At 41.3% G+C, this 12,971-nt stretch overlaps 1 protein-coding gene across 1 annotated transcript in view; it reads left to right on the top strand.

Annotated features, from left to right (window-relative positions):
- Positions 1 to 12,971, top strand: part of ADGRL3 (adhesion G protein-coupled receptor L3) — a 2,126,115-nt gene that overhangs the window by 325,042 nt on the left and 1,788,102 nt on the right. Inside the window, exon 2 of the mRNA XM_029600930.1 lies at positions 12,276 to 12,344. The gene's annotated coding sequence lies outside the window, so the exon portion shown is untranslated. The remainder of the gene's footprint in view (positions 1 to 12,275; positions 12,345 to 12,971) is intronic.

Genomic DNA, 12,971 nt, shown 5'->3' with positions numbered 1-12,971 from the left:
TAAGGATGTGATCCAAAGTACTCAGCGGGTTACAAACATCAACATACATAATAAATTCACAAAATCTAAAAAAAATATATAAAATATGACATACTACCTAAAAAAAAAAAAAAAAAAAGTTGCCTATTACTAACAATACCACAATAAAAGTTCTAATTACAAAAATAAAAATTCCTTTTGTTTGTTAAAATAATGTTAAATCCATACTCATGTTATGTCTCACTATCACAAGCCATTTTGGAAAAAATGGGCTTTCTCAGTTTCCCAATTGCTAGATAACTCTCCATTGTCTCAAGTTATCTGGAAGCTCATTCAAGCATATAGGACCTGTGACAAACAAAGATATTTTCTTTGTTTTTTCAAGTTTAACCTGCTGTACAGAAGGAACCTCCAAGAGAGGTATATAGATTTTTATAAGAGAGCAGAGAGAAATAGAAGTGTCATGAACCTAGCAAGCAATTTTAAACCTGAGTCACCAAAACACAGGTAACCAATGAAGAGAACGTAATATAAGTGTAACATGATGAAATTTCTGAAATCCTGTAAGCAGCCTTGCTGCAGCATTCTGTACTGCCTGGAGGCTGTTGAGAATGGTTAGAGGCATGCCTGCATATAGAGATTTGCCATAGTCAAGTTTTGACAAGAGAAATGCCTGTAAAATATGGTTTTAATCTGCATAGTGCTCACATTTTATAGAAAGCTCTCTGTATAACAGTCTTCAGCTGAAACTGCAAGGAAATATCAGACTCGAGCATAGCTCCAAGGTTCCACAATTTACATGATTCTAGAATAATCCAGTCATCAAATGGGAATGATTTCAGAGGATCCACTGCCGGAAACCTGCTTAAAATCATCTCAGTTTTCCCAGTGTTCAACATTAACTTATTGCTGTCATCCAGGATTTAATGGCCTCTAGGCAGAAACTGTTAATGCATCACTCATTGAGGATGAGGGACAAAAAACGGAATGTCATCTATATACAATCTGTAGCCTATACCCAAATTGGCTTGCAGGCTAGAGATTGGATGGAGATAAACCTTAAACAACAGGCCTGATAGTAGAGCCTTGGGGTAACCCCATTTTCCATTGGGTACCACACAGAGACATCCCACTGAGTTCTTACTTGTTGTACCTGACCCGGTTCAAAAAATGATGTAAACCTATTCAATGCACTTCCCAAGATTCTAGTTTCTTTCAGATGGCCCAACAAGATTAGATCATTCAGTGTCGAAGGCCACAGTTACATTTTCTTATATTGAAGACTGTGTACTTTAAGTATAGCTCATGTGCTGCCATTTGTTTCCTTCAGTGCACACTAATTTTTTTGGTTTACATATTACATGCATTATATAGGTTTTAATGTGCATAAAAAAAAGAAAAACATGCATACTAAAATAAAATGACACAAAACAAAATGGAGAAAGAAATAAAACAACTTAAACATTTTTTAGCTTCATGGCTGTAATTCATTCTGGATATCCTGCAGTCCAGACTGGTTGAATTGACATTGAGGACCAGGTTGGGAACTTCTGGCCTATTTTATTCATGTCCTCTGGTGCAACTACTAAACTAGGAAGACAAAAAAAAAGGTTCATGACAAAATTGCTGAAATGTTGTTTGGATACCTGCTGCCTTTTCTGGCCTTTCATTCCCAGCAGGGTACTGTAGCTGTTTTAGTAATACTTTAAAAGAAGCAAAAAATAATTAACTATGTTTTCTTCACCTTGGGAATTGGAAACATTAATTATATTCAGAACCAGTTGATGTGCTTTGAAGAAAGGTTATGCATTCCACAGATGTTTAATTGTAGATTTTACTTTTTGCTCTCTCTGGTAGTGAAGCAGAATGGGCTGCTATTCTGTCGAGAACAGATTGTTCTCAGACGTGTTGACAAGATCATCACTTTCAAGAGGCTTCCCTAGTTTTTCCTCTGTTCTGTTTATGCTCATTTCAGTTCAGGACAAAACAAAAAAGCAAATGCAAACTTTCCACCTTAAACATAAACAAAACATTTAGAAAATATTTCTGATATGTTTTCATAGGAAGGACTGAGTTTGGTGTGTTATAAGAATTTGCCTAAAGACTCATGATAAGCTGTTAGGTGCAGTGGTTACAGCACACCTAGAAAAAAAGCTGCAGCATTCTTTTATTTTTTTATATTGTCTTCTAATTTTTATTTTACATGGGTTTGTATTTAAGTATAATATATTTGTATTTTTAAAGGTGAATTTTAAAAGCCCGGCATGTACTAAACTTGAGATATACACTCACACGTTGGGCTTGCGTGCGCTCACTGAAGCTTAAAAGCCACCCAGATGCGCATGTATCTCCCGCTGTGTGCACATTAGAAAGGCTGTGGCCTGGGTGGGGAATGGGCGTTTTGGAGTGTGGCCAAGAGATGTGCGTGTAAATACTTGCGCATCTAGGCGCGCAACCTGATTCCTTGCCATGTAAGTTTATTTCTGCTATGGAGGTGTAAGTTAAAAAAATAAAATAAAAAAAGCCATTTCTGACGAGTTTAAAGGTTTTGGGGTAACTGGGGAGAGTATAGACCATCAAAGAAGGGGGGCTTAGACTGTCTAAACCTGGCAAACTGGTGGACGGACTGGTGACATTGGCAATGGTGGGAATGCATACCCCTTTTGAAATTCCCCGAGTTATGCGGTAGAGTCAGGATTTATGCAGCTAGGTATGTGTCCACTTAAAATTAGGGACGGACCCAAAAAACAGCAAGGTAGGCGAACCAGTAGAGCCGAAGGGAAACAACAAAAGGGATGCCACAAAGAAGCCTTTTTCAATTCTTTATTGGTGGAGACGTAAAAAACTGCCCGACTCTGGCCGAGTTTCGCCACATAAAGTGGCTGCCTCAGGGGCTCAATTAGCGTCAACTGTGCTTAAAATTCTATTGGTTCCGTTCATCAACAATGCCATATACAAAACTCCCTGGTGGTCCAGCGGGGGGTCCAGGAGTCATCCCCTGCACTCACACCCTCGGTGGCTTGACCAAATTAAGGCCAGGAGAATGATGAATCCTGCGAAAATGGGAGCGAAGGGGGGGCAGGCCTGTGAAAGCCCGCAGCCTTCGCACCACTTCGGTGTCTTCGCTGCCAGATTTCGCACTGAATAGCGCCACCGTGAAAGGGGGTGCTATTCGGTGCAGTACTGCCAACGATAACGTTGGTAACTTTATCACCAGCAGTGAAGACACTGCCGGCTCCTCCCTCCCCTCCCCCTAATTTGCATGATATCACATGCAAAAAGGCCCTAACACACGCAATAAAGCTTTAGTGAATAACCCCCTAAGACTGTTAACTTTCAAACCAGCATGTGTGCATTGTTGCCTGCCCAGATATATGGCCATTTTACAACTTGTACACATGTTAGAGAATAACCTGGCCGTACCCACATGTGCGCCCAATTTTAAGTGAGTACGCGCCTAGGCACACAAATCCTCATTCTACCACGTAAGTCAGGGGGTTTTATAATGAGCATGTCCACGCCATTGCCAGTGTCACCAGTTCGTCCACCAGTTCACCCGCTTAAGAGCTAGGTCCTCCAAACCCCCTCTGGTTTGATAGCCTGCATTCCCCCCAGTTCCCCCCGACCCTTTATACCCAGCAGAAATGGCTAATTTCTTTTATTTTGTAATTTATACCTCCTCTATAGCAGAGGTAAAGTAATGCAGCAGTGTACATCTCTTGAGCACACCCCAAAATGCCCATGCCCCGCCTCTTTTAAACATCATGTGAGATGTGCACGCAGCGGGAGATGCGTGGGCATCTGGATGGCTTTTAAAATTCGATGGGCATGCACGAGTCTGACTAGTGTGCACATCTCCTGCCTTTGTTTGGCACACGCCGGGTTTTTAAAATTCACCTTGAAATATGCAGATTTATTTTGGTATAAGGTAGCTAGTGAAAGGCTTAGTTGATTAATGGCAGCTTGGCTATAAATTGTTTGGCAAAAATGTGAAAATTCTGCAGCACGGTTTTCTATGGTTAATCTGTGGCATATTTGGATAAATTTACATATTGATTTTATGTTCGGGATAATTTCTTTTGTTCGTTTTCATTCTTCCTTTTCTACTTTTTATTTTTCCCAATTTTTCTCTCCCATTCCCTTTCTTCAGTTTCCTTTACTCTCTCATATTTCATGATACCTCTTTTTACAACCTGTCTCTCTCTCTCTCTCTCTGTCATAGTTACTGCTTCCTTCACCTGTCCTCTGCTTCTCCAGTGAAACCTTTTTGCTCAGTCTCTTTCAATCCATCTTTCCACACACTTAACATTCTTCCTTGACCCTCCAGTCTCTCATCCCTTTTCCTGCCCCAGACTTTGCTTTCAGATTTCTCATGCATTCCACATCCCTTCTGCCTGTCATCTATTTGTCATAATATTGTCTTCCTTCCAGAATCTCCTCTACAACTTCAGATGTATACTTTGAGTGGAATAAACTAAAGTTATGTGGGAGCTTGAAAGCAGAGTGGTAGTAGACTGGTGAAAGGGGGGGATGGGACATAAGGTAAGTGACAGCAGGCTGGTGCTGGGAGAGGGTGAGACCAGAAGAAAATCAGTTATTGCAGGGGTAGGCAATCACGGTCCTGGAGTGCCACAAACAGGTTTAGTTTTCAGCATATCCACAATGAATATGCATGAGATAGATTTGTGTACAATGGAGGCAGTGCATACAAATATACCATACATATTCATTGTGGATAGCCTGAAAACCATAATGGTATCAACAAAAAAAGATAGATGCCAGATGCCCTTTATAAGCATTTATTGTAGTGGAGACGTAAAAATGCACGACTCAGGCCGAGTTTCGTCACTACCCAAGTGGCTGACTCAGGGGCTGACTAGTTCAAGGTTTTGAACCTGCATATATTGTTTGGTTTGAAAATTTGAAACACCAGTCAATATCTGTCAGTTTGTTAAATTCCAGGAATATCGTCTCCACTCCAGTCATTATAACGACAGATATTGACTGGTGTTTCAAATTTTCAAAACAAACGATGTATGCAGGTTCAAAACCTTGAACTAGTCAGCCCCTGAGTCAGCCACTTGGGTAGTGACGAAACTTGGCCTGAGTCGGGCATTTTTATGTCTCCACTACAATAAATGCTTATAAAGGGCATCTGGCATCTATCTTTTTTGTTGATACCATTTCGGCTTTCATAGATCGCCTCCCTTCCTGTTTTGTTGGTCTGTCCTGAAAACCAGACTGTTTGAAGCAGTCCAGGACCAGAGTTGCCTATCCCTGAGCTATAGACTGGTGCAGAAAAGCACTTGTGGCCACTTAGAAGTGGGTAAGGTGAGCAGCAGTTGCATGGTATGGTGAAGACTGGAAAGGGGAAAAAAAGGTTGCTGGGTAATGTGGGGGATAGGAAGCAGAATGCAGCAGGGGTGTAGAGTGTGTGGGAAGGGGACCAGTGGCAGATTAGTTCTGTTGGAGTTACGGGCAAAGAACTGAAGAGTTCTAGATATCCCAGGTGGAAATCAAAGCGGGAATAAGGAGCTGAAAGCAGAAGTCCTTAGCAGGGAGTGAAAGTCGGTAGGGAGGAAGTTTGCTATGTTTCATGGTAGATTGAAATGGATCTATCAAAAGGGTATTTTATCCCTTAAAATAATTTGCGTGCAAAATTCATAAATGCCTGGATTTTAAAAGCCCTGCGTGCGTAAAATCTGGGCTTTACGCGCGTGGCTGGGCCTTGCGCTCGCCGAGCAAACTTTCGAAGGGGCCCGGCCACGCGCGTAAAGCCTAGTACGCGCACAAGTGACGGGCTTCTTCGACGGGGCGGGCGGGGACAGTGCCATTGATTGCTGTCCCAAAGACCCGGCTGCCGGCACCCGCAACTTGCTTCAGCTCGGGAGCTGAAGCAAGTTGTGAAACAAAGAAAAAAAAAAGTAAAAGGTAGGGTTTAGGGGGTGGAGATGAGAAGGGGGGAAGGGAGGTTAGGTAGGGAGGGAGGGAAATTCCCTCCTAGTCTGCGCCTTAATTGGAGAGGACTGGGAGGGAACTGGGGAAGGCTGAAATGCATTGCTGCTTGGAAATTGCAAGTGCTCCCTCCCTTGTGCGCGCGGCCCACGGATTTTATAGCATGCGCGGGCTGGTACGCACATGTTATAAAATCAGAGCGTCCATGTGTGCGCACCAGGAAGCGTGCACTCATAATAAAACCTACCCCATATTCTATAGTCATGCAATATTATAGCATATTTTCTCTACTACAAGTCCTAGCTATGTAAGAAAGCAGGGATCATCAAAATTGTTTTTGTTGCCATAGAAAACCACTAGAAGTTTGTGGTATTCCATAAAATTAAAACTTGTTTCAGTTAAGCTATCAAATGTAATACTAAGTTTTCATGGGACATACCAAAGCTCTTAGATTTTGTATACCTGCAGCACAAACCATTTCATCTTGGAGACAGTATGTAAGATGAACCTTGGTAAAGAGCTAGCCAGATTTGAAGAACATTAAAAACAGGCAAATGTAGAGAAAACTTTAAATGAATATCAGTAGAACTGTTGACCGTATTAAATTTTCAGATGATAAGACAGCTGAATGTGGAAGCATTGTGGTAACATAAATAACTGAAAGTTTTGGGAAGGATGGCTTATTGTGTTTCTACAAGAACTGAGAATGAAAGCGACAGAAACAGTTCTTTAATTAAAAATGATGCAACGAGAAATGCTTAATGACTTGTCTTCAGTCAGAGAAAGCATTGAAGCTAGTGTGAGATGCATTTGAGCATGGTGAAAGGTAAAGGAGGAAAGTCTTTTGGTTTAATTATGATTTTCTAATCCAATGTTAAACCAGCTGAAAGGCCATGCAGATGGTTGGGTGTCTTATCTGTGAATGTTTCATGGGATAGCCTTTTTGGAATATGTGCTGCTGCTAGAATTATCTGATATATATGGGTGTAGGAAAGAAGAATTGGTGAATGGTTAGTAGAGACCCGGTGAAGCAGAAAGCTAGAATTGCTGGAGGGAAGATTGCTTAGTGGAAATAAATCAGGCAGTGAAGCATTTCTAGGGAAGTGTACTGCCCAGTAGTTTAAGTGTGGAATTGAGAGTATTTTAGAAATGACGAATTGAATAGAAGGAAAATAGTGTCAGAATGGACAAAATACTCATGATATAGAGGTTTTGGTTTAACTACTTTGTATTTTTAGGGTGTGGACATAAATAGGTGGGCAAGTTGGGATCATAGAATGTCTTTCATGATGCATTTCTCCCACTGGAAGTGACTATAAGGAGGAAGTGAGTCAACCCAAGGGTTGCCATCTAGACTTATATTCGTTCTTTTCTCTCTCTCTCGTTGTGCTCTGTCAGTGACATGTGCAGCAGAATTCACAGATTCAGAGGAATCTGACAGCAGCCATGATGTCAACACTAGAATGAGATCACCATCTTATTTCACATAGGCTATATTAGCTAAGTTTTGAACTGGTGGCCTAGAGGTGAAAGGCTTTATAAGGCTATGACCATTCATTATCTGCAAAGGAGCTCTGGGTATGATTTAATGCAATCACACCAGGAGAAGGATCCTTGGAAGTGATGGGAGCTTGGTTTATGATTCAGTAAAGTCAAACCTGAGAATTTTTATATGTGATTGGCTACTCTCACTTTGAAAGAGAATTCCTGTATGTGATTGGCTGCAGTCACATCCAGAGAGGGATTCTTGCATGTGATGAGGATATGCACATTCAATTGTTGGCTACCAAAATGGTAAGGGGAATGGAACAGCTCCCCTATGAGGAAAGACTAAAGAGGTTAGGACTTTTCAGCTTGGAGAAGAGATGGCTGAGGGGGGATATGATAGAGGTATTTAAAATCATGAGAGGTCTAGAATGGGTAGATGTGAATCGGTTATTTACTCTTTCGGATTATAGAAAGACTAGGGGGCACTCCATGAAGTTAGCATGTGGCACATTTAAAACTAATCGGAGAAAGTTCTTTTTTACTCAACACACAATTAAACTCTGGAATTTGTTGCCAGAGGATGTGGTTAGTGCAGTTAGTATAGCGGTGTTTAAAAAAGGATTGGATAAGTTCTTGGAGGAGAAGTCCATTACCTGCTATTAATTATGTTGACTTAGAAAATAGCCACTGCTATTACTAGCAACGGTAACATGGAATAGACTTAGTGTTTGGGTACTTGCCAGGTTCTTATGGCCTGGATTGGCCACTGTTGGAAACAGGATGCTGGGCTTGATGGACCCTTGGTCTGACCCAGTATGGCATGTTCTTATGTTCTTTTTTCAGTTTGTTCATTTGTTTTTCATGGTGGATTTTTGGTTTTTCTGTTATGGAGCTTTTATTTTATTTTTTCATGTTTTCCATGGACAGTTTGCCAAAAACAAAAAGCACCCAAATTTTCATATGTTTCGCATAATTTCTGGTTTGTTTCAAACACAAAATGAGCTCATTCATCCCATTTTATCCATTTGTTTCAAACAAATGCGTATGCCTAATATGTGATGGTATGTTAAAAGAGCAACTTAGCAGGTTCAGGGTTTGTTATACAGGAAGATGCTCAACTGGAATATGGCAGCAGCCCTGGTAGTGATAGTGTTGGCTTAACAAATTACTTCCAGTGAAACTTGTTGGAGACTATGTTTTTCTGGTTACATACTCGGGCCTTTTTTACTCTAAAAAAGGCCCTACTCGGGCCTTTTTTACTCTATTTACTTCCAAAGCTGTAAAGCCTCCAAGTTTATAGTCCTTGTTCAATGTAACTTTCTTGCTCTCTTTCTGATTATAACTTATTGTTCTGTTTTTTGTTACAAGTTTCTATCCCTCGTTCGATGTAAACCGATCTGATATGGTATTCAACCATGAAGCTCGGTATAGAAAAATGTGAAATAAATAAATAAATATATTTGTCACCTTTCAATGCTATATCAAGTCGGGACTGAGTGTGTCTGTCTTGTGCTACAACATTGGGTCTTTCTGTTTCTATGATTTGGTATATTGACTGATGGCAAGCATAGGAGGGGGCTTTGTTTTATCAATTGTTTTTTCAAATGTTTTATATTTCAGGATTTCAGTTAGTCTCAGAGTTGGTTGATGTGTGATTATGTATACTTCTAGAAAACATGTAGTTTAATTTTAATTCCAACTCTACCTTTATTTCCTGCAACTTTTCCCAATTATTTAAATTAGTCAACCAATTGAAAATTTCAATCTTAGGGGGTTATTTTGCAACTCATGTTATGGCCTTTTCCACCAGTGGTTATAGGTAGGAATTGCAACAATTGTGGTATTACCGCAAAGTGTGAAAATGTTATCGCATTCTGCAGTAATACCTATGCGAAGCACTAAGATAACGCACATTGTGATAAATAGGCTATTACCATAAATCCATGCCCCTCTTCCTATCGCATGTGATAGTTTGATGAATCTAGCCCTTAAACTGCAGTTCTCAAACACACTCATTTGTCATGTTTGTCTTGAGAAGTTCAGCTCCACAGAACTGAGAGTGTCTGTTATGCTTCTCTGTACAGCATGCCTTGTAACACTATATAAATGTTTAATAATAGTAATAGATATTCCACTGGGATGGTGAATAGCCTGTATTGTTTGACATTCTCTGCATTTTGAATGCCTAATTGAGCAGGTCAGTAATCTTATGGTTGTCCTTTGAACCCAGTTGCATGAGTGCTTATGTGAGGTGGTTAGGACTGGGGGGGGATACATGAGGACCAGTTGTTTTCATTAGTCTGTTGATTTGTATTAGGAAATTGGGTAGCAATGATTTGAGGATTACCTGGTGGTTAATCAATGCCATTGGAAATGATTTGGCTATTTTAAGTTTACTGTTGACTAGTTGATAAATTACCCATGCTGAAAAAGAAGGTGTATCTCCAATGGAAGTGAAGCCTTGAGCTAGAAGATCTTCAAATTACTTCTTGTCTTCAATTTTGATGAGTCCATATATTTTTGTTGATGTGTCATTGTCAGATGTATCATTGAATTTATGTAGCAATATCTTCGTAAGTGGTCTTGGGTTTGAATATTGGTTGTCTACCAATCAAGGGTCACAATTTATCAAGGGGATAATACCAAGTTTGTGATTGTCCTGTTTATAGCAGGACAAGCCGTTAAGCCCGTTAAAACGGGCTACATCCCTCTGTCTCTCACCTCCCCCTCATTCTCTCTCCCCTCACTCTTCACCACCCCCTACCTCCCTCCCTCACCCACTCCTCCCCACCCTCCCTCTCCTCTCACTCAGTCCCTCCCTCCCACTCAGTCCCCCCTCCCTCTCACTCAGTCCCTCCCCCCCAGTCCCTCCCACTCACTCAATCCCTCCCTCCCACTCAGTCCCTCCCTCTCACTCAGTCACTCCCTCCCCCCTCTCCCTCCCTCTCACTCACAGTCCCACTCACTCTCCCTCAGTCCCACTCCCTCCCTCTCTCTCCCAGTCCCACTCCCTCCCTCAGTCCCACTCCCTCTCACTCAGTCCCCCCTCTCCCTCAGTCCCCCCTCTCCCTCTCACTCAGTCCCACTCCCTCCCTCTCACTCAGTCCCTCCCTCCCACTCAGTCCCTCCCTCCCACTCAGTCCCCCCCTCCCACTCTCTCTCTCCGTCCCTCCCTCCCACTCAGTCCGTCCCTCCCTCTCTCTCTCTTCTCCTTCCCTCGCTACTGGCCGCTACCGCCGTCACCGCTGCTCGCTACCGCCGCCGCCGCCCGCTACCGCCGCCGCCGCTCGCTACCGCCCGCTGCCGGTACCGCCGCCACTCGCTACCGCCGTCGCCGCCCGCTGCTGCCACTGGACGCCGCCCGCTACCGCCGTCGCCCGCTACCGTTGCCGCCGCCCGCTACCGCCGCTCGCTACCGCCCGCTGCTGGTACCGCCGCCGCTCGCTACCGCCACTGGACGCCGCCATTTTTTTCTTTCTGACGCTGGCTCAGACCGACGTGCTCGCCCGCACATGCGCGGTAGAGCTGGTCTCTACTGCGCATTTGCAGCACGTCGGTCAAGCTTCGTTTATCTAGTAAGATACCTGAGCCACTACTTCTGGGCAATGTGGCTACACCTTGCCTGGCTGGCAGCAGACAGTACTGGGAGACAAAGCTCACATAGTGGTGGCATCTGAAAGACCTATGCTTAAGGCTGTAGTGTTCTGGGGATATCACACCTTGCTGGGCCATGGCAAATGAATTACGAGGGCAAATGGGGTTTTTTGTTGATTGGCTCAAGTGTCGTTACATGTCTGTAGAATGTTAATAAAGCTGTGGCCTTTGATAACCACATATGTATCTATGTGAATGGTTACATTTAAACTGTGGGAAGGAGGTTGTGTGAAAGAGGAAGTCCAGATAGTCCAGGTTTCCCTTGTTTTGCTTCTAGAAAAGCATTAGTTTTATAGTATAACAGTTTTCACTGACTCATCACTTATAATTCAAGTGGCATCTTAAGATACCTTTCAGGGTTTTTCTATCCATTTTTTCAAGGAGGAAAATGAAATGTTTATATTCCTTTATAGACTTCAGCAGTAATGACTATTTTACTATAGATTTTGTCCAGCAGAATTATTGACTTTCATATCATAAAGTGTTTTATCCAAAAGTAATATAAGATTTCCTATTTTTTAACTTTAAAAAAACAGGATATTCAGATACTATTGTTATTAACCTAATAATAGAGTGAGACAGTTTGTTATGGTGTATCTGTGCCTTTAACCTTCAAAGAAATTCAGTACCTTATTGCCAACTTAACATTTATTAAGACTCATCAGGAAAAATTTGACCAGATTCACGGTGAAGAATGTCAGTGTTAAGGTTAAGATAATAGATATCTTTCTTTTCATGTCTTGATGATGTAGAAAAAGTGATATTAGTTTTTCTTAAGCCCACTGGTACTTAGACCTGCTGGAGTCAATTAGTCATGTCATTAATCTCCAAGCACCTGAATTTGATTATTGACACACGGTGACCTTTTAAGTCAGTGGAGCAGTTGGAACAATTCAGACTTGAAGAATGATTTCAAATAATGTTTTCAGTATTTTCATTGTTTAAGATGCTTCAAGTTGTGTGATATTTTCTTGTGCACAATTTTAAGCATAGAGTGTGAAAACGTCTTGTCCATATGTCACACACTGATCCACCTAGTCTTCCCAAAATGGGCTGTTTTGCATGGAAAGTTATCACCTAAATATTTTCACTGCTCTGTATGTTCCACAGTGGTGCTTATGAAATGATATTAACATTTTTATGACAGTACTATAGATCTGAGAAACAAGTATAAACAGTCTTTTATTCTTTCTTTCCAGAGAAATGCTAAATTCGGTAATCTACAAAGGAACATTTATGGATTTTTAGTAACAGGAGAATAAGATAAGGTAATTATACCTTTGTAGTTTTCTTGTCCTTGTTTTCGGAGCTAAAAGAAATGTCTTGTACTAGTAACTCAGTCTGTGCATTTTAAATAAAAATGAGTCTATTATGATCATTTTGAGCACATTCAGCCTTTCTGAAGCATTATCTGAATTTGAGATTTAATTTAATAATAAAATGCAAGGTCATAGCAAAGAAATCACATGCACATGCTTGAAAGTTCTGATTGGTGCATAAAAATAAACTGAGAAGTAGGCATTTTTTATGAGATGTGCTTCAGGAAAAAGAGCTGCTGAAGTTATTTTCAAACCTACTACCACATTCTCTTCCTATGGGACCACTTGGGAGCCTATTTAATAAAGCACATTAACATGCATTTTGAACACACAATATTGTCAGCTGTCTAACATGTGCTATTCATGAAAGGGTGTACTTACATTAAGAGTACATAAAAAGTTTACTTTACCAATAATGTGTGTATGTGTGTTACCAGATATGGTTATTATACACCTGTGTGCCTGCCACCCATAGTTAGCCAGATATGTGGTATCCAGCTAACTTTAGTCCTGCCTATGGCAAGTCTAGAGTTAGCCAGTTAAGTTTACTGGCTAACTCTGAATATTGGCTAATTC

This window comes from Rhinatrema bivittatum, chromosome 1 (genome assembly GCF_901001135.1).
Source record: "Rhinatrema bivittatum chromosome 1, aRhiBiv1.1, whole genome shotgun sequence".
NCBI lineage: Eukaryota > Metazoa > Chordata > Amphibia > Gymnophiona > Rhinatrematidae > Rhinatrema > Rhinatrema bivittatum.
The sequence above is the reverse complement of the archived record's forward strand: the minus strand, read 5'-3'. Positions and strand labels throughout refer to the sequence as shown.